Below are 21,819 nucleotides of genomic sequence, written 5' to 3'. Positions count from 1 at the left end.
ATCAATGACACCAGCACATGCTGCATCCTATCTCCTTTCCCTGACCCGAGCCACTGACATGGATCAACATGAGCTTGTGCCAGCTGTATTGCTTGTGCAGGTCTGAGTTGATCCATTGCAGCCGCTGGAGCTTACCCTGGGACAAGGGGACAAATGTTCCCTTACCTTGTTGAGACCTCCAGCAGTCCAAATTCCCTCACAGGATGCAGCATGGCCTGCACCTGTGTCACTTCATCAGCATGACGGACTTTAGTTAGGATTGGGTTTTTAATTGGGCTTTAAATTTCCTCAGAGGAAAGAAAATATTGATGGACCGCTATCCTTTATACGGTTTTGTTTACAAGTATTTTAGAAAGATTCTGGAGTACCTTGAGTTTTTTCAAGGCTTTCTCAAAAATCTAAATGGGTGGATCATCTAACCTTGATTAAAATTTGGTAGGGTTTTACATCAGATTTCTTTGGTCTCCTAAACTGGCCCTTCATCTATTTGTTGTACATCCTTGGGATATAGGCTGAAAAGGAAAGCATTACCATAAGCCAAAGCTGCAATATGTCTCCTGTCTCCAGCATTCAGTGTCATCTTTGCTTTCCCATATTGTGTCCCATCCTCTTCCACCTAGATGCCCTATTCTGGTGCTACATCACTGAGGTGGAGGAACTAGTTGTGCAGGCCTGCAGGAGAAGCATCGTTCAATGCTGTGCATATCCATCAATGACCACCCCATGGCTATGAAAGTGCTATAGGAAAGAGTCATTTGTTCAAGGCTCAAACGATCTTTGATGCAGAGAAGTTGTCGTCATTGTTGTAATTGCCATCATTGTCGTCTATCCATAAAGTATTAGGTGCTCTATAATAAATCTTTAAAAAGCCAATTCCCTGCCTGCAGACTCACAATCAAAAACTCAGAAGTCTCAGGCTATTAGTCATGCAGTTAATTGTTCTATTCTGGTTGGAGAAGGTGTTGTGTGTTGATTGCGATTTTGTGTCGTGCCCTGAACAGTGGTGGCTGTATCTCCACTGGCATCCTCTAGGGTTTAGTGTAATACATATTCTAATTATTAATGGACAGCTAGCTATGAAGTCAATTTGTAAAGACAAGGGTTACTGTTGCCTTGTAATGAAAAATCCCTTGAGGCAGATGTGCTCATTCAAAGGCTTTCTGCTAATAGGACATTTTTTCCCCCATGATAAATTTGAAAAAAAGCTTTTTTTATTTTAGATTAGACTAAAAGCTTATGAAATGCTTTGCCTTTCAACGAGGTGTTTTCAGCTATTGTGGGAAGTAGCAAGACTCTGAGGGCTTTCTCCAGCGTGCTTAGTTCTGCAAAACTAAGCAGTATTGCAGCAATTCCATCACGCAAACTTCATAGTGACTCATACTTAGTCCTCTACCTCAGTATTCTCTACATTCTGCAGGGTTTTTTTCCCCAACTCCATCTGAAGATACTACCCAGAATTGAATTTGGGACTTTCTGCCTACAAAACATGTGCTCACCCCCTGAGCTATGGCCATGTTACAAGAGCAGCTGGCTCCGACAAGTCCTGACAAATCTATATTTCATGCTACAAGCCTTCCTTTTATTTATAAATATTTGACATGCTTCCATTTTAATTTATTCTGTTATAATAAATGTACTGTTTTCCTTAGACTTTGTTTTATTGCATGTAAAATGAAAGGCAGAAGAGGATTTTTTAAAAAAAAAAAAATGTCTAAAGTTACCACAAAAACAAATCAGAATAAATCTGCATTTCCCCTGTCAGCAGAGGTCTGTCTTCCTCAAATGGGCTTACTTCAATTCATGTATCTCTCAGATCATAAAACATTTATCAGCTACATTGTGATCCTTCCTGAACAGTGTCCTTCAGTTTAATCTTCAAGTCGTTTCAGCTGAATCAGGCATTAAAGAGAAGGTCTTACACCACTGATGAGTTGCTTTTTACCCTTTTGTCAGTGGCATCAAACTTAATGTGCTAAAGGCAGCTCCTCTCTTTGTTGCATAGCACATCACGGCATCACTTAACTTTTCCCTCTGAGCAGAAAGAAGTGCTGCTACCGCTGCTCTCGTCTATTGCGATATCAAAAGAGATGGTAATAAATCCACTCTTCAGCACTCAATATAACTGAGATCAATTTAGCAAGCACCAACATGGAAACAAATAGGCCCTTTATAGCCATTAATAAAGTAGGATAATTGCTGGCATTAGTCACGGCATTTAATTTCACCAAAGCAGTAGCTGGACATTTTGCTTTCCTCAGGTGACAATTTTCTGCAATGCATTTTCAAGCTCCATGGCTTATGGTTTATAAAAAGGCATCCCTTATTTTGCAATGATCATGACAACAGCAAAATGTTTGGGGTTTTTTTGTTGTTGTTGTTGTTTTTACAATACACAGTACACATATAAATAGAATATCTCCAGAAAACAATGTCTGATTTCTTAAATGTGTCACAGACTGAACTATAAGCTAGAGAAATGATTCTTGTTTCCTCCCAAAGCGATATTAAAATTGTTTCATAGGTCTGCTCAGAACATAGAGATAATTGCAAGAGATCATAAAGACTCCGAGTATAGGAGTTTAATAAGAGCAGTATATGGTGAGTTTGAAGCAGCCCATCCATAAGGCCAACTGAAGCTGTTGCATTATGCAGCAGAGTGGTAGTGGGCATCTCTGACTGCCAACTTGCCTTCACTGCTTCTTCCACTCCTTGGATTAGAAAAGAAATAGGAGAACAGAGAGGAAGCCTGACAGTCCCTTTTGGTCTGTGCTTTGGCATGCCTGACCCAAAACACACTGACGAGTCAAAATGACTTGGAAATTTCAGAGGGCGAGTCAGCAAATGGACTTATGCATTACTCATGCATAAGTCAGCACTAGGACTTATGCATGAGTAAAGTTGGGAGGTGGAGTCTCAGGACACGACTCAAGTCTTGCCACAGTGCCAAGCTCCCATTCCTGGGGGATATACTGCCTATTCGGCAAAAGAGTGAAAAAAGTAATTATTGGATTTACTACATGTCTTGGTTCAGAATGTGGACTCACCTCCCTGCATTACAATCTCTGCACATGAACTGGAGGTTGTCCATGACTTTGTGTACCTTGGCTCAACCGTCTCTGACACTCTTTCTCTCGATACCGAGCTAAACAAACACATTGGTAAAGCAGCTACCACGTTTTCCAGACTCACAAAGAGAGTCTGGTCCAACAAGAAGCTGACAGAACATACCAAGATCCAGGTCTACAGAGCTTGCGTCTTGAGTACACTTCTGTACTGCAGTGAATCATGGACTCTTCGCTCACAACAGGAGAGGAAACTGAACGCTTTCCACATGCACTGCCTCCAACGCATCCTTGGTATCACCTGGCAGGACAAAGTTCTGGAACACACAGTCCTGGAACAAGCTAGAATCCCTAGCATGTATGCACTGCTGAAACAGAAACGCCTGTGTTAGCTTGGTCTTGTCATGAGAATGGGCGATGGCTGGATCCCAAAGGATCTCCTCTATGGAGAACTCATGCAGGGAAAGCGCCCTACAGGTAGACCACAACTGCGATACAAGGATATCTGCAAGAGGAATCTGAAGGCCTTAGGAATGGACATCAACAGGTGGGAAACCTTGGCCTCTGAGCGGCCCACTTGGAGGCAGGCTGTGAAGCATGGCCTCTCCCAGTTTGAAGAGACATTTGCCCAACAAACTGAGGCAAAGAGGCAAAGAAGGAAGGCCCGTAGCCAGGGAGACACACCAGGGACAGACTACATTTGCTCCCAGTGTGGAAGGGATTGTCACTCCCGAATTGGCCTCTTCAGCCACACTAGATGCTGTTTCAGTGCGTGATACTATAGTCTCCTGAGAATGAAGGATGCCAATGATGGTTTCCAGCACCAAATATCTAGATCGCCCATTTTGTACAGATAGCCCTCATTATATAGTGTAGAGGCTGCTTCTAATCAGGGCCATACACTTTTTCCCAGTGTGGAAGGGATTGTCATTTCCGAATTGGCCTTTTCAGCCACACTAGATGCTATTCCAGAACCACTTTTCAGAGCGTGATACCATAGTCTCCCGAGACTGAAGGATGCCAATGAATGAATGGAGTCAATTGAAACCTTGGAAAACCAGAAAGACTATTAAAAAGTAGGATTGAAAAATTAGGAGTCTAGGAGTCTAGAAAAACCAGGATTCCAAATAAACTGAAATGCTTAGTTTTAAGCTGGTTCACTTTTATTCACACAGGACCCAGACTTTATAAAGACTTTATGAAGACGCTGTTTCAGAGCACGATACTATAGTCTCCCGAGACCGAAGGATGCCAATGATGGTTTCCAGCACCAAATATCTAGATAGCTCATATTGTACAGCTAACCCTCATTATATAGTGTAGAGGCTGCTTCTAACCAGGGCCTCTGAGAGGAATTTCATCATGGGGTACAAAGTTTCTTTTGGGCCCCTTTACAAAGGGGGAGGGTGAAACAGTGGGGGAGGGTAGTGACAGGTGAGCAGAATGGAGACAGGGAAGGACAAAACAGGGTGGGGGAAACACTCCTTCATGGCAAGCAGATCCACAAGGCAAAGAGCTACTGTAGCAGGCCAGTTTCCTCCCAGATTTGACACTATGCTAAGGAGTGTCATGAATGCATTCCTTGGCCAAGCATATATGGCTTGCCAGTACCTGCAGCACCAAGCTTGTGGTAGTGTCTCCAGGCTACCATTTCCATGTGAGTGTGACCAATCCATAAATCCCATGTTTCTAGAATGCTCACCTAGGTTACTCAGGATCCGGTCATAACGTGTGTGACTCTAGTGCCTCAATTTTCAACCTTTTTCATTTCACAACACACTGACGAGGAGCTAACATTGTCAAGGCACACAATCAGTTTTTTGACCATTGATAAGGCACACCGTGCTGCAGGAAGGGGCTGAAATCCCCTAATTGCCCTACTAATAAATGACCCTCCCCAAAGTCCCGTAGCACACCTGCCAACCATCCATGACACACCAGTGTGCCACGGCACAGTGGCTGAAAAATCACTGCTCTAGTGTGTAGCTGTAGGCTGTTAGCTATCTCCTCACATAGAATGGATCAGTGCAGATAAACCATGTTGAGTGAGCAACTGTTACCCTGCTCATGCCTGATCTTGTCTGATCTCAGAAGCTAAGCAGGGTCAAGCCTGGTTAGTACTTGGATGGGAGACCGCCTGGGAATACCAGGTGCTGTAGGCTTATACCATAGTCTTTCGAGACTGAAGGTTTCCAACCAACCAACCAATCGACAATCAGAATATAGAAAGTGTTCATGGAAGAAATTAGAATCTTTCTCCCTTTCTCCAGTGGTCCCTTTCAATAAAGCCTTTATCAGAGGCTTTTGATACTCATACTATTGTCTATAAGGATGATGAAAATACAGTTCTTATTGAGCCATTTTGAGAGACAGGATGGTGCAGCGGTTGGACTTAAACCTGGAAGACCTGGTCAGCTCCTCTGCCACTTTTCTTGCTGGGAAAGGCATGTGGAGCACCATCTCCCTCTTTTCCTGGCCTGACAAGCCCCCTGACTCTCCTTAGAAAAATAGCTGGCTTAGGCCCAAGGAGACCCACTGATGGCATGGAGACTTACAGGGAAGTCAAAATATTTACTTCCCCCACCCTACCCTACCACCACCATGAGATGCAGCACCTGTTCTGTTGGTGCCACTGCATCATGTAGGCTGGTTGGGGAGATTGTGATTATATGTGATTATATTTTTTACAGATGCAAAAATACCTAACTGCAAAAGGGAAACACTGATGATATAACGATAGATCCCCTGCATCATGTTTCATTTGGCCTTCTGGGATATTTCACATAAGATAAATCTCCTACATTTTTGTATAGGAAATTAGACTTATTATGGATGTACAAAATAAAATGTGTTGGGCCTGTACAAGTCTATTTCACTAAATGTACCTACTACCCAAGCAGGCAATTTGTCTTGTGTGAAAGAACTCTTAATGGCAAGGACGTTGCATATTTTGCCTGTTGCGTCTCATGATTCGTCAGCCAGACTGCTCAAGTAAATGAGTTGTCACATTAACAGAAGCCACACTGACTTTTTGCTGTACCAGATGCTTTGGAGCGTGGATGCACAGAAGCCTAACATGTCCTACAGATGCTTCCAGGTCACAACAGATCTCACAGCACATATTCAAAGTAGACGGCAGAATTCATTCTGGATTTCCTCACCCATTCCTGAATTTTGAGGGAACACAACTGATACATTTCTGAGTCTACCAAACTTTTCAGAATACCACCAAGTGCTGCCTTTAATTCTGAGACCTTGCACAAATGTAGGTCGACAAATTAGGCCAGTTTGTTTGTGTGAATCTGTCCTACATAATAAATGTCAAGAGTACTTGCTCAAACTAACTTCATACTAGGTATTGTGCTCAGCAGAATGGTGACAGTTGTTTTTTTTTTTTTTTAATAAGCAGTCAGTTTGAACATTTGCAAGATGTACTCTCATAATTCAAATGTTCTGGATGACTCACATTGATTAACAATAGATTGACTTATAACACTCACAGAGGATGCTGGGATCAATCAAATCCAGGAATGTTCACATCTCAAATTTCCTGAGCCACTTAGCTATTGACCAAATTCTGAGGCAAGGGTGGGGAATAATGGTACAGTATTTAAATTTTGGGAAAGGGATGTCTGGATCCTAACGTGGTTAGGATGTGAAGTTAATAATTTGCTGCAAACTTGACAATTCAGATTAAATATGGTGACATTGATCAGGGCACACTAAACACAATAAAACCTTTAGTCTTTCATTTGTCCAAATAAACTTATGTTAGCTTTGGCGGCAGACTGCTCAATGTTTACCATGCTTTCTGGACCCACATGGATTTTAGCATTAAACTCCAGCAACCTTTTCAGGACACTCAGTTCTCCATGAAGCTTTCATGGAGAGAAGAGGAAGAAGAAATGGGAAAAGAAGAAAAAAGTCCTTGTAAACCATATCAAGGCCTCACATCAGCATTAATCCTGGGTAAAATACATGTTCTAATGCCCCATATGAAAACAAAGGCATCTATAACAATAAGGTTGGTTCCACAAAACGACTCAGGACTGAAGATGCACTTAATAAAATACATGCTTTTAAAATGTTCCCTTCAACAGAACACCAGACTGTGACCAATACAACCAAATGACCTCAAAAACACAGCTGAGATGAAACCAAAATCCATTATAACCAATTTACTCATACCACATTATTATTTCCAGTTACACTCCCCAGATTTATGCTGTATAAAGTTTGGAACACATAAGAACATAAGAAGAGCCCTGCTGGATCAGACCAAGGGCCCATCCAGTCCAGCTTCCTGTATCTCACAGTGGCTCACCAAATGCCCGAGGGAGCACACAAGACAACAGACACAACCCGCGTTCTGGTGCCCTCTCCTGCATCTGGCAATCAGAGGCAGCCTACCTCTACCTTGCACATACCTACCATGACTTGTAACCCGTAATAAACTTTTTCTTCAATTAAGGACTTAATCCTATGCTTGGCTGGCCTGCATGATGCAGTGATACCAATTCTGCCACTCCCTGGTCCCTAACAAGCCCACTCAGGTTATTACAGCACTTTTGTTGGCATAAATCCAGTAAAGTCCAAGAGGGTGTTTCAGGTCCAGGTTGGAATTATAGAATTTCGGTGGCCACTGTCAAGGTCGTACCCCTTCCACTCCCAGACTGCCTTTTAACTTTCCCCAGCCTGGCCCCTGATCTGTTGTGCCCCAATCCCACCGGTCAACTTATGGGCATAGCCAACAATCTGCAGTCCACTGGTGACTGCATCTGTCATCCGGGCATTTGCACTGATGCCAACTCTCAGCTGCTGCTGCTGCTGCTTGGGCCAGCAGCCCACAGGATGCAGTGACAGATCACGAGATCTGTCTTCACATCCCATTCATAGGATTGGGCTGTAAGACAAAGTGATTGGCTTTAATTGGCGCCACATACAGCGCTGATGATCTCTGGTGTTCCTGGAGGGGAGGGCAAAATGCTAATTTTTTTCAGGAGCCTGAACACAGGTGTAAAGCAGCCCCTCACCTTCAGAGCCACAAGCAAAGCAGAGGAGACGTCTCCACCTTGCTTTCACAGCCTCAAATGGCTCTGAAGATGAGGGGGAGGGGCTGCTTTACACCAGCATTGAGGTGCCTGCAAAGCTTTGTGTCGTCGCCCCTCCTGGAACACCAGTGCTGATGATAGATATGTGCAATTACCACAAATCCTTTTCACCAAACATCCTTAAGAAGAGATAATTCTGATAAATTGTTGCCTCTGAATGCAGTTGCATAATACAAAAACTGGAACAAACTTTTTTTTCCTGGACCAAGGAATGAAGAAAAATCACAGGTAATTTAGAAATCTGTTGATTTAATTAAATGAGGCCACCCTGCCTCATATTTAATTGAGGAAATGCAAGATCATGTTCTTCTCATTTCTTTTTTCTGCATGGGGGGGGAAGAAAGTGAGCAAGTTTGCTTCACAGACCCTGCTTCCTTCACAAAGCCCACTAAAAGGGAAATCTCAAGGGCAGGCAGCTTGCCAAACAGCACCCTTTACTAAACCAACAGCATTTCATCTCCTCTGAACTTGGAGTGGTAGCCTCAGCCCCTCACGGATCCTTGGAAATGGGAGGGTGTATGCCCACCGCCTTGCAAGTGCAGTCAGAAAGCTGAAGGTGCTGTGACAGAATATTCAGGTGGGTAATGAGGAGTGCCAAATGAATTAATTTAAAGACGGAGCAATTAATATTCACAGTAGAAAGAATTCTCCCGTTCTTTCCAAGGCAAAGACAATTAGAGTCCCTGGCATTTACTTCTGCATTTCAATTTAATAACAGTGTAGTTGGTTTAATCCTTTCTTGAGGACATACATTATGAGTAACTGGTGCCCTGAGCCTATGGAATTAAATTTAGTTCACCATTCAAGGTCTGAGGAAATATCCTCTGCTAATTAAAGTCCTGTATTATACCAGCCAGAATGCTTGAGGTGGCTGAACACAAAGGGAAATATGACCCCCATATTTTATCCAAGGGGAAAAGAAGTTCAGATGAACAGGATAGGACAGTGGTTCCCAAACTTCTTCGACTGGCGGCTCCCTTGACCTACAGGATCATTGGCTGTGGCTCCCCCTTAGGGTTAGAATCCTATACATTGTATAGGGCTGTGGGTTTTTGGCAAGGATTCCGCAGCTCCCCTGGCTGGTTTCTGCAGCTCCTTGGGGAGCCATGGCTCACAGTTTGGGAACTAATGGGATAGGATATGGACTAGGATATTGGGACAGCAGGGGACAGTGGGGCAGAGGACACCTTGTCCCTTTACCTTTTGTAATGGTCCCCTTAGCTATTATTTTTAGAAGGTGATATGAAACACTGAGGGCCCAATCCTATCTAACTTTCCAGTCCCAATGCAGCTGCAATGCAGACCCGAGGTAAGGGAGCAAATGTTCCCCCACCTTGAGGAGGCCTCTGTGACTGTCTACCTGCCTCTGGATGCAATGCACATCCCAGTGCACACAGTGACATCAGCATCTAAAAGTTGGATAGGATGGGGCCCTAATAGACAATACAAATGGTATCTATCTTCTGGAAACACAAGATGCCAGTAATATGAAATCCATTAATCAGATCTTCTAAGAGCAATAAAGGTATTTTTTGGTTATACATTTTAAAATGTCTTTTTAATCATGTGAGGGGTTAATTCAGAAATGACCTTGGAATCATTCATTGGTTAAGTTTTTTCTTCTTTGTCTTTTTCTTCTGGAAGTCAAAAAATAAACTAGTACAAACTGAGAGATGCATGCTCCAGACTGGGAAAATGCATAATGATGAAGGATACTCCAGAGTCATTTCTCTCCTTATTATGCATTTATTCAGGTGCCTTGTTGTATGGCTCCTTACAGTGCATGTGAAGAACCACACAGCATAAGGGATTAAATTCCAGGTCATTGAATTTGATCAACAAGTAAAGTCTGCATGAAGGCCAAACTGTTTGGATGGGTACTTACAAATAAAAGTTTGGGAGTTTGCACAGTTGCAAACAATGAATGCGATCTCTGAAAGCTCAGGAACAGAGCATGTATTGTGAATGCAAAAGTACCCAGAGTCCCACTACAGTTGAAGGGCTGGGAAATACCACGGCCTACCATACTCTGCAGAATTGCCGGAGTAAACAATATGGGGCAGGATGGACTAAAGATCATACTGCGTAGAAAGCAAATGTTTATGCTCATCACTTGGAGGATATAGCCAAGTTACATTAACAGTTGGTTCTGTTGTTTTCTATACGGATGTTTTATGACAGAAATTCACCAACAATTCCTTTGTTGGTCTGGATGAGGAAGAAAGAATGATGGTTGGACCCGGAAATTCTTCTCACAATCAGAAGGTAAAAGTTTTTGCCCAGTCCTCTCCCCCACCATTGGGACCTATACGGCTACAGTGACAGAGCACATAAATATTTTTTACTCCCCACCCCACCCCAGCTGCCCGATTGCCTATGGGTGTCATTGCATATGAGATGTATGCCAGCCATTTTGCTAGTGTAAGTCTGAGGAGAAAAAAGGGACAGAGCAGCCTGGGGAAAAGGGGATAAGATATGGGCGCATGTTGATGCCACTGAGATACACCCCTTCCGTCCTCACCTTGATATGCCTCCTGTGCTCACCCTCTGCACCCCTGCACCAGTGGAGGCTCTGGGAGCTGCTTTTGTATGTGCAACACCACTGCACATTTTTGGCAGGAGCCTGAAACCACACAATGGTGGCTCAACTTTCATGCCACTGTAAAATGCTCGAATGCTAGTTCTGGTACCACAAGGCAAAGGTAGGATTGGGGCTTTTATGATGATAGGGCAACCACAGAAAAGGTGAAGAATCCCAGTTACACAGCAAGTCAGCCAAAATGATTAAGGAACAACCATATTACATTTGGCATACAGTCTGAGGCTAAGAGGCAAAGAAGGAAGGCCCATAGCCAGGGAGACAGACCAGGGACAGACTGCACTTGCTCCCGGTGTGGAAGGGATTGTCATTCCCGAATTGGCCTTTTCAGCCACACTAGACGCTGTTCCAGAACCACCATTCAGAGCGCGATACCATAGTCTTTCGAGACTGAAGGTTGCCAACAACAACAACAGAATTCCACCTATGGCTAAATTGACCAAGTTTATTTATGTACATGAAAGAATTAATCATAGAATATTCTTTGAACAGAACTGGTCACCGTTTCTGAAATATATGAGCTCTAAGGATCAAATGGATATAGAAATACATAGGCCTTTGTCTTTGGTGGAATACTACAATTATGCCTGATGAAAACATCTGTAGAGATACTGGGTAAACTAGAAAAGTATAGCAGTAAGAGAGTGTGTTCACTTTTGTATGCTTACATTTCTATACAGATGACACTGCTAGAATATTATGGCCAATCCTATTCAAGTCCTACAGCAGCAGATCTCATGGCCTGCTGCCGTAAGCCCCATTCAAGAGGTGCAAAAGCTGTGTGGTCATTATATGCTCCAGAGCCACAGAAGCTGAAGGGCCCAAGAGTGCCAGCTGGAGGATCTGCGTACACCATGGCCGAAGAGTCTGCATACACCAGCAGTTCTTGATCACCTTTCTGGAGCAGATAAGGTGGCCATGGGCTGATTCTGGGAGGATCAGGACAGGGACTGGGCCTTACCAGGGTCCGTTCAGGGGTGGAAAAAGAGAATTTCAGTGGTAGCAGTGCACACCAAGGTCCTATACTTTTCCTTGCCCCACATGCCCCCTAAGGCCAGTTTAAGCCAGCTAATCCCATTGGTGGCCAGGTGGTTTACTGGAAAGTAAGTAAAAAATATTTTTATTTAACTCTCCAAGGCCAACTGGTTGCCACCCTCCATTCAATTTAATACATAGAATGCTGCTGCATTGCTCTGGCTGGTGATAGATAGGATTGGGCTTTATATTATTATTATTATTATTATTATTATTAGTATTAGTATTAGTATTAGTATTAGTATTAGTATTAGTATTAGTATTAGTATTAGTATTTATATACCGCTTTTCAACTAAAAGTTCACAAAGCGGTTTCACCACTATATATCAGTGATTTGGGACCCACTAGTGGGTTGCACCATGGTTTTTGGTAGGTTGTGAAACTGACAAGCTGATAGTTGACAAAGAATATGTACTGAGCAGTATGGAAAGCAAAACTGAGCCACACATGCGCATTTACTTGTGAATAGGCAAACGTACCTTGGCTCCTCTCCAAGGTCAGGCAAAAGGGAATGCAAGGCCACCAGAATGGTCCAATTCAATGGAGCTCAACAAATGCTCCAGAATGTGTCTCTTCCACTATAGTTAAAAAGATAAAAACAGAGGCTTGAATAGATGGTAAAGTGAAATTTAAAAGTCTCGTTAAGCTCGGTGGGTCCCAAATAGATAGTCATTTTAAATACTGTAGTGGGTCCTAGTGCTAAAAAGTTTGGGAACAACTGTTGTATATTATTGTGCATTAAGATTGTTCAGCTTTGTATTTTGAATTTAAAAAAGAAAGATCAGCCAAAACACATGAGTTAAAAGGAAACAATTCCCAGATAGCTGCTTTTCTCTTTAACTTCTAATGTATTTTTGGAAATAGAGACATTCGTAAATTATTTCAAATCATTCCAAAGCCATCACATTTTAGATAGCAGTTGTACTGTCATTTTGAGAGTAATATAAATATACAGAGAAGAATGCATTTACCATTTGTAATATAATGACTTTGAAATGATTCAAAATTTGATTGTGACAGATCATAAAACTGAGCAAAAGAAAAGACCATTAGATGATACGGCAGACCTGTCTTCAGATTCATGTTGCTTCATAAGATACCTATTACTAACATTGGCTATAATTCTCTCCCATGATGTGCTCCATCTCAAGGTGCTTGTAATTAGAGGTACTGTTTTGGCAAGTACATGTCACAATCATCTCTGTCAGGCAACCAGGATAAAAGATTGTATGCTTCTGGTAGGTATTCTGGATTAGTTGAACTGGTCACTTTGGAAATAACAACAGAACCAAAGAAAAAAATAAAAGGGAAACACGTACATATTTAACATGCATGATATACATACAGATTACAAAACTAATTAATTAGCCCAGTGATTCCTGAACTTTTTAGAACTGGGATTTTTTAAAACTCTATTGGGACCCACAGAGGTTTACCAGACTTTTAAAAAAGACCTAGAAAGAAATAATATTTTATTTATTTAGTTATAAGTAATAATGACCAGGAAAAAAGACCCTCAAACTTTATCTCTCTATATTTACACATGCTTGCAAACTGCAGGTGCTCAGTTCCTTGCAGGGCAGTTACAAGCTACAGTATCTGATTTTTCAATAGCCTCAGGGCTTGAAGCAATTAGTTATCTGATCTTTCCATCTCCCTTTGGTGACTCACCAAAAATCAGGTCGGGTCCCGCCAGTGGATCCTGACCCACAGTTTGGGAACCACTCAATTAGCCATTACAAAAAAAAAAAAATTAATAAGCAATCTATCCATAAATCTCTAAAGGGGACTTTCAAATGTCCAAAAATATATTCACATGGAGTTGTTTTCTATAAGCCATACATTCAAATATTAATAAAGTCAAATGGTCCCCTGTCTATTAATTCACAGAGGTGAATATAGCCCTTCTTAGCACTATTGTGAAGATCGCCACATAGCCCTTCAACCAGGGATGTGGTCTCATAGGGCAGATTTGCCAGTGCTGACATGGCATCACAGAGTCATCTTCAGCAGCTTCCCTAAGAAACTGCAGGTTCAGCATGCTGCCCTATGTGAGGTCAGCCCTATCAAAATCTCATTAGCAGGATTTGGTTCCAGTAATTTAACCCCAAATCCTTCAACTCTATTTACATTGTCCTTAATTACAGTCTCACCTTAATAGCAGACACTGGACTAAGTGAAATAAAGAGCCCTGTATCACAAATTCCTTTTATAATCACCATCAAAGTCAAATCTCAATGAGAAGTGTGGTTCTGATCGCTCTTGTGTGGCCACTTAATTGGAACGATGATGGTCTAAGGCCCAGAAATTCACTGTACAGTTAATTCAAGTTGATCTACCTTTAAAAAAAAAAAAAAAAAGATCTCTGCATACCCACTCCCGAATCATGTCTTCCAATGACCTATATTTTCATATTAAATGCTAGATTAGGCCTGGTCGTAATAGAAACAATTACCTGAGTCACAGCTACATTGACATCAGTAGTTTTATCCCCTCGGTGGTTCTAATCATCCTCAGATAATATTTGTTCAGTATCCAAACTCTCCCAAGGTATCATTATTAAATAGTTTCCTCCCTCATACAATAGTCTGTTCCACCTACTCACTGGGTTGCGCCTGTCAAAATTCCCTCCAACATGACAACGGCTTTCTGATTCTCTGCTGCTCCAGACTTGAAGCACCTTTCTCATGCTAGACTCAAAATATCGGCATAAGAACTACTATCTCCTTTTTTTTCTCTATGCACAGAAACATTTCTGTGAGAGAAGAACTTTCAACCTGATACAAGGACTGCATCCTAAAAATAATGCACAACTCGGGGTTTGTTCACGCATCCTGTGTTTGCAAGTGTGAACAAGTCAAAGCATTCAACAAGGTGCAAGGCATCCAAAACTCTGTTACAGATAAATGAATCAGGGCCCAATCCTAAAGTGTGGGAGGCAGTTTACCACCAGTGCGCACGGTTGCAAATGTGTCGTAAGCGCCGGTGCTCCACTGGTGCTAACCCAGCCAAGTAGCAGACTGCTGAGCAGCAAAGAGATAGGTGGGGGCATGGGGGAGGTGGGGAGGAGGTGTTCCTGAGCAGGGGGAGGCAGAGGGAGGGGAGGGAACGGGCGGGGAGGAGGTGCACCAGGGATGGAGTGGGGCAGGAGGAGGCGGGATTGGTCGCTCCACCAGATCCAGAGTCTCCATGCTGGGGTGGTCGCCCAACACACAGGCTCTTGATTCTACGCCGACCTTCGAGTCGAGAATCGAGTAGCCCCATTGTGGGACTACTCAGTTTACCTGAGGAAGAGGCATCAGCTGCCATTTTTAGCACTGTTGCAGCCCTGCACACTGGGCAGCTCAGGTTTGGGCTGTCCATCCTGGAAAAGTTGCATGGAGGAATGCAAAAGGAAACTATTCATAGAAACAGGGAACAATTAGCCAATTTTTACAGATACCTGTTTTCCAAATACCACTGCCATGTTTTCCCTGCAGTTGTTCCTGCAGCAAAGAAGAGACTTGTCCAACTGCCGCTGTTTCCTATTTCCTCCCTGGCTTTGTACCCTTCTAGAGCAACCTCTGCCTCCTTTGAAGGGCCAGGCTGCCATTTTCTATCTGGCACAGCCAGAACTTGCTATCAAAGCACCACTGCCCCATTTTTGGTACAGTGAGGCCAGGCAGAGCAGTGTCATGTGATCTCCGCAGGAGTCATTGAAAAGCACTGTCCCAAATCCTTCCATGGCTACATTTCAGAACATAGCATGCATACTTCCCAGTGGAAAACATCAAGTCAGCTTCAGATCAGAAGACACATCTGAGTTCCCCAATGGAGCTTTGGGACACACTTCAAATGACAAACATGATTCAGGATTGAACCAATTTGTGATTATTGTAAAATCCTCAGTGAAGTATGTGCTGTTTACTGACTGATTGTTTATTGTATTAGCTAACAGCCATCACAATAAGATAAAACATGTAAATCCAAAAATACATCAAAGATACAACAATGATAAAATGATAAAATGATAAAATTAGGTCAAAATCAAGCACAAAAGGCACCTACACCCATCATATTAAGGAATCTCCTTTACAATCTACCGCTATTTCCCCCAGGTAGTTGGCACGAATAGTTCTGGCAGCTTTGGCAAACAGTGCCACGCTATAGGTGACCGATGGGTCATAATCGGAAAGTAACCAATACAATTTTGTAAGTGTGTTCTCCCCTTGAAGGGTAGCCAAAATAGGCTCCAAGAATCTTATCCTAGGATTTTGATAAAGCTGACAATGAAGCAGGTAATGTACAATATCTTCAATCTGTCCTGCTCCGCAAATACAAAGCCTCAAATGCCTGGGAATGGACATATATCTGCCATCTAGAACTGAAGTTGGCATGGTTTGAAAAAGCAGTTCAGTGAATGCCTTTCTCAAGGAGGCAAAGGTTAGTGAATATAAATATTGCACTCTTGAGTGTCTTGGTTTCAAAAAACAGTACAACGGGGAGAAATTTGAAGATCTTACTATATCTAAATCCTGATCATTATCCAGTTTAAACATCCATTCCCTTAGCATTTGTTTTATTTCAGAAAAGACAAAAATGTCAGTAGAAAGGGCTTTAGATTTTAGGAGCATTTGCACCTGAGTGGCCCAGCCTCCTCTTCTCCACTGCTCAGCCAAACAGAGTTTAGGAAGACGATTTTCCGACATGTCCAGGACTCTCTTGTAATAAGAAATTATAGCTATGGCAGCCCTGGCCTTAATAGATACCATACCTGTCTCCATTCTAAGAAAAGCTGCCGGAGTAGATGGTGGAACAGCTAAAATGTGCCTCAGAAATTTATTTTGAGCAACTTCGGGAATATATATGTTGTTCTGTTTAATACCCCAGATCTCTACACCATATAACATTTGGGAAATTACTCTCCCCGCGAAAACCTTTAGAGCTAGAATTACCAAGTTGCCTCCTCTAGAATGGAAAAATTTTAATAAGGCATAACTTGATTTTTGTGCTAAAGTTTTAACATTCTGAAGTTGGAATTTCCAGCTGTTTCTTTCGTCGAAGAATACACCCAAATATTTAAAGGCAGGAACTTGTTCAATCTTGCGATCACCCAAAGTCCAACTAAATTTTGGAGAATGCTTGCCAAAAACCACTATTTTGGATTTGGCGTAATTCACCTTCAATTGCTCCGAATCACTGAAATCTTGCAGCTTATTTAAGATTCTCTTAAGCCCTTTCCTATTCAAAGATAATAAAACAATGTCGTCTGCATAAATGAGAGTTGCAATCTTATGATTTCCAATTAAGGGGGGGAAATGATCTGCATGAGTTAGAACATTTACAATGTTGTTGATATAAAGATTGAAAAGAAGTGGGGCCAACAAACACCCTTGTCTAACACCTTTGGTAGAACAAATTTCCTCCATCAGTCTACCATCTGCACTTATCCTTACCCTCAAGGTGGTATTGGTATATAATTCTTGCATTAAAAGCAGCAACCTCCTATCAATATTGGTCCCAGCAAGCTTATCCCATAGACGATCCCTAGGGACTGTATCAAATGCAGAAGAAAAATCTATAAATGCTGCAAAGAGCCATTTAAATGGCCTACTTGTATATTTACAGATTAAATGATGAAGGACAAAGATTTGGTCCACTGTACTGTGGCCTTTCCTGAACCCAGCTTGTTCTTGATGCAAAATATCATTTTCCTCAACCCACTTAACCAACTTCAGAAGGAGATAACGACAGTAAATCTTAGAACTAATATCCAGTAGACTGATTGGGCGATAATTCTGGGGGTTGGAATTATCCCCTTTTTTATAAACTGGAAAAATAATACTCTGTCTCCAGCCTTCCAGGAAAAATCCTGTGGCATTAATGTAAGTAAACAATTTGGCAAGGTAAGGGGCCCACCATTCAATGTTGGTCTTATACACCTCAGGAGGAATCATGTCCTCACCAGGTGCTTTTCCTGTTGCTAAAGCATCTATAAGTTCACCAACTTCCTGTTCCGTGACTGGGGGCCATTCCGGTGTTAATGCCAAAAGTGACTGACTATTGCTAACATTATTTTGCCTGGCATTGGCATCACTGTCAAATATATTACTAAAATAGGAACACCATGTACCGGCAGCAATACAGTCATTCATTTTACAGCTAAGACCCGGGTTGGGAGGTGAAATTAAAGACCAAAACTTTTTTTCGTTCTTTTCCATGGCAGCCTTCCCCAATTCCTTCCACTGAGCCGACATGTATGCACTCTTTTTTTGCTTCAGAAGTTCCTTATATGTTGAACGAAATTAAGTCAAAGCATCTAAGTCTAAGGCTAGCCGAGTTTGTCTTAACTTCCTAATCAATTGAGTCAGATGTTTTTTGGCCAATCTACATTCCTTATCAAACCAGCTACTCTGGTAACGGGCAGAACCAGGTTCCCGTGACTTCTGAACTAATAAAGGCTTTAACTTTGAGATAATATAGTTAAGGCCTTCAATAGGATCCATATCTCCTTTAACTACGTCCCTATGCAAAGCCACAAAATTAGGACTATTTAATAATTCCCTGATTGATAAATCAATAGTGGGGGACCATTTCAATCGTTTCCCCACAACAATAGTCCTCTCAGCCCAATCAGTAGAAATAGAAGGCAGCTGAGGGATTACTGTAGATATAGAGAGACACACTGGTAAATGATCACTATCAGGATGATCTAAGATGTCATAGTTCAGCTTAAAAGATAATAACCTGGTGGAATAAAAAATATAATCAATGACACTTGCTGCCCTACTGTTTTTTAAGAAAGTGAAATAACCCTTAGAATTATCCAGAAAACTGCCATGAAGGCATGTTAACTGAAAAGATGACATTAACTCAACTAACCTTCTACCTTGTGAATTAGCCACCCTATCTAAGGAGGAGTGATCAGATAAAAAAGCTTCATTATGATCAAAATACTTTCTACTAATACCCGAACCTACTCTGGAATTAAAATCACCACATAAAATTATAGCGGCATTCGGGTATTGCGATTCACAATAATATATAACCTCCTCCAGTTCTTCCCAGAAGGAGGTAACACTCCCAATATTATTAGGTGGACAATATACATTAAGGCAAACCAATGCATTTAACTCAGAGCCCCAGTTACCTATCAACAAAACAGATAAAATACAGTTGCTTTTGGACCGATAAATAACTTCTGCCACCACATCCAATTTGACAGAAACCATAATAGCTAGACCTCCTCTTGCTCTTCCTTTTACATGCGACTTAAGGGCAGGAAGCAAAAAGGAGCTGTACCCTTGCAACAACATGGGGACAGCATCAAGTGTCCAGGTCTCCTGCAGACAAAGAAGGTGAAAAGATGAAAGAAATTTCAAAAAATCCTGATCATAAGTCTTGTTCTGCCAACCTGCAATATTCCAGGATAAAACAGTGAGTCATTGCAGGTCAAACTCTGCCTCTACCAGGGGATTAGATGGAGATAGAATAGGCTGTGATGAAGATTCCCGATCAACTTGCAGCATCATTTCAACAGGATTCCTATTGGAAGTTGACTTCAGCAACACCTTTTGTGTTACCTCTTTCATCGCAGCAGAAAACAAGGTTCCACCTAGTTTGGGAGAGGCCAAATTGACTGATGGACTACATGATGTAATTTGCTTATGAGTTGTTGGGAACACAGTTAATTCATCAGAATGAGAGTCTGTAACAAAAAAGGTTTCTGGAATATGTTGCACTGGTGACCTACAAAACTCCGTCCTTAGCAATAGGGGATGAGTAAAAATACTGTTGGACTGTGGGTTGGACTCACCCAGCTCTAACTCCATATCCATAAGAAAAGGACGAACAGCAGCATCAGACACCACAGGGCTCTTGGGGAGGGAAGCTGAATCAAGATCCATTTCACTTCCCAATTCCAACTCCATCCCAGGAACTGCCTGACTAGAGGAAAATGTTTTGAGTAGGTTTGTTAATCTGGCCTGTAAATAAACTGAGTCCTCCTCACCCAGAGATTGCCCAGTCGATTTCTCAACTGGTGGAGATTGAGAATCAGCCGGAGAATAATAATCATTAGTCCTAGGCCTTACGTTAACAGTCTGCCTTCCCTTATTTATACAGAGGGGCTGAATGTGCAAGTTTTGAAACATTCTATGTACTAAAATTTGAAATCTGTCCTTCAGGCTCTCAGCAGCTCGTAAAAGTAGCCCTGGAATCCTTCTAGTTTTAAAAGTTAGAGACAGTCTCTTATATCCACGACAAGAAGGCAAAAAATAATGGCTTGTTAATTCTGAGGGATGAATAAATACCTTCAGCAGTTGAGATATAGCTCTAATTATCAGCCGCTTACTCCTCCACAAAGCAGAGTCTGATACAGGAACAGAAAGCAAAACACAGTTTTGCTGTAAAATCAACTTCACTTTATCTTCCTCAGCTTCTGAAGAGGGGGTTAAACACGTTACTCCTGGTATTTCTTCATTTCCAACCCTGTGAGATCTTTTGTTAGAGACAGCCAAAGTCTGGGTTAGAGAGCCAATTGATGTTTCAATCGAATTCAAACAACCAAGAATATACAAGAGGGTGTGACTGGATATCAAACAAGCCTCACTTAGTTGTTGGGTGAGTTGTACCATTTGTAATTTTAAGCATTTTTTGTCTCTAGCCAAAGGGTTTGTTCTTATTTTCTTCCTCTTATATATAGGCAGAGACCGTTTGATTTTCCGGGGAGGAGGGCTACCCGACACCACAGGACTATCATTAGTAATACACGCCGAGGCCTTCAAAGGGATATGCGTACCAGCAGAAGGAGATGGTAGAAATTTTTCAATCCTCAATTGCTTCGACCTTTTGTAAACACCCTCCTCCGACTTGATAGGACTTTTCCGAAATCTCTTCTTACCTCTTTGTGGAAAGGCACTCCCAGCGAGCAAAGACATAATGACCAATCCAAGACACAAAACAGCTCTGTTTACCAATTAACAATCCACAACCATCCAGGCTTCAGAAGAAAACATATAAAAAGCTCTCAACCATAAAAACATAAAAAGTGGATCCAATATCAAAACAGCTAATATGGGGGGGGGGAAGGCCCCACATTAGTAAACAACAGCTAAAATCACGTAGAGCTCTTTAGAGAAGCCTGCACCTGGTCGGCCATCTTTTCTCGGGTCGCCCATCAAAAAATGTGCTGTTTACAGATGGCTGTCAAGCAGGTAACAGAATGCAGTCAATATGTACCGACATGCATGCTTGTGTGTCCTGTTCACCTTCAAACACTTTCTTTCAAATCATGCAAGTCAAAGGAGACTCAGAGGTGGTTCAGGGTGGGAAAAGGGAGATTGGATCTCAGCACGCACAGCTGCCACTGAGATCCACCCCCCCACACACACACACCAGAATCAACCCCTGCCCAGCCACTGCCTGCCCAAAAAGCACCTGTGATACTCCAATGAACCGCGCTGCCACCAACCTACCTGCTCTGGCAGGGTACCTATGAGCCACTGTCATATGTGCTGGGTCTCTAGCCATTTGTGCTGGTGGTTCTGGCATGCACAACAGCAGTGCAGCCTTTGCACCATCAGTCCCAGATTTATGATGACAGACCATGAGATCCACCACCATAAGCTCTAGACCAGGGGTGCTCACACTTTTTTGGCTCGAGAGCTACTTTGAAACCCAGCAAGACCCGGAGATCTACCAGAGTTTTTTTTACAATGTTTGCGCCATCATAACATATAACATTTATGTGTACAATGTATGTTGGTGTACCTTGAGCCCCACTGAGTATAACAGGACTTACTCCTGAGTAGACATGCCTAGGATTAGGCTGTGAGGCTGCAATCCTAGCCACACTTACCTGGGAGTAAGCCCCATTGAGTACAATGGGCCTTACTCCCGGCGTTTCCTCCCAGAGGCACCTGAAGGGGGGGTCGGCACTCCGCGATCTACTCATTTTGCCTCCCGATCTACCAGTAAATCGCGATCCACCTATTGAGCACCCCTGCTCTAGACAGATTGGACTGTAAATCA

The 21,819-nt window shown here is 42.3% G+C and overlaps 1 pseudogene; it reads left to right on the top strand.

Annotated features, from left to right (window-relative positions):
• The first annotated feature begins 5,107 nt into the window (after positions 1 to 5,107).
• LOC136647210 (5S ribosomal RNA) lies at positions 5,108 to 5,224 on the top strand (annotated as a pseudogene).
• The last annotated feature ends 16,595 nt before the right edge of the window (positions 5,225 to 21,819 follow it).

Source organism: Tiliqua scincoides, chromosome 3, assembly GCF_035046505.1.
Source record: "Tiliqua scincoides isolate rTilSci1 chromosome 3, rTilSci1.hap2, whole genome shotgun sequence".
NCBI lineage: Eukaryota > Metazoa > Chordata > Lepidosauria > Squamata > Scincidae > Tiliqua > Tiliqua scincoides.
Note: the sequence above shows the minus strand (reverse complement) of the source record. Positions and strands in the feature narration are given on the sequence as shown.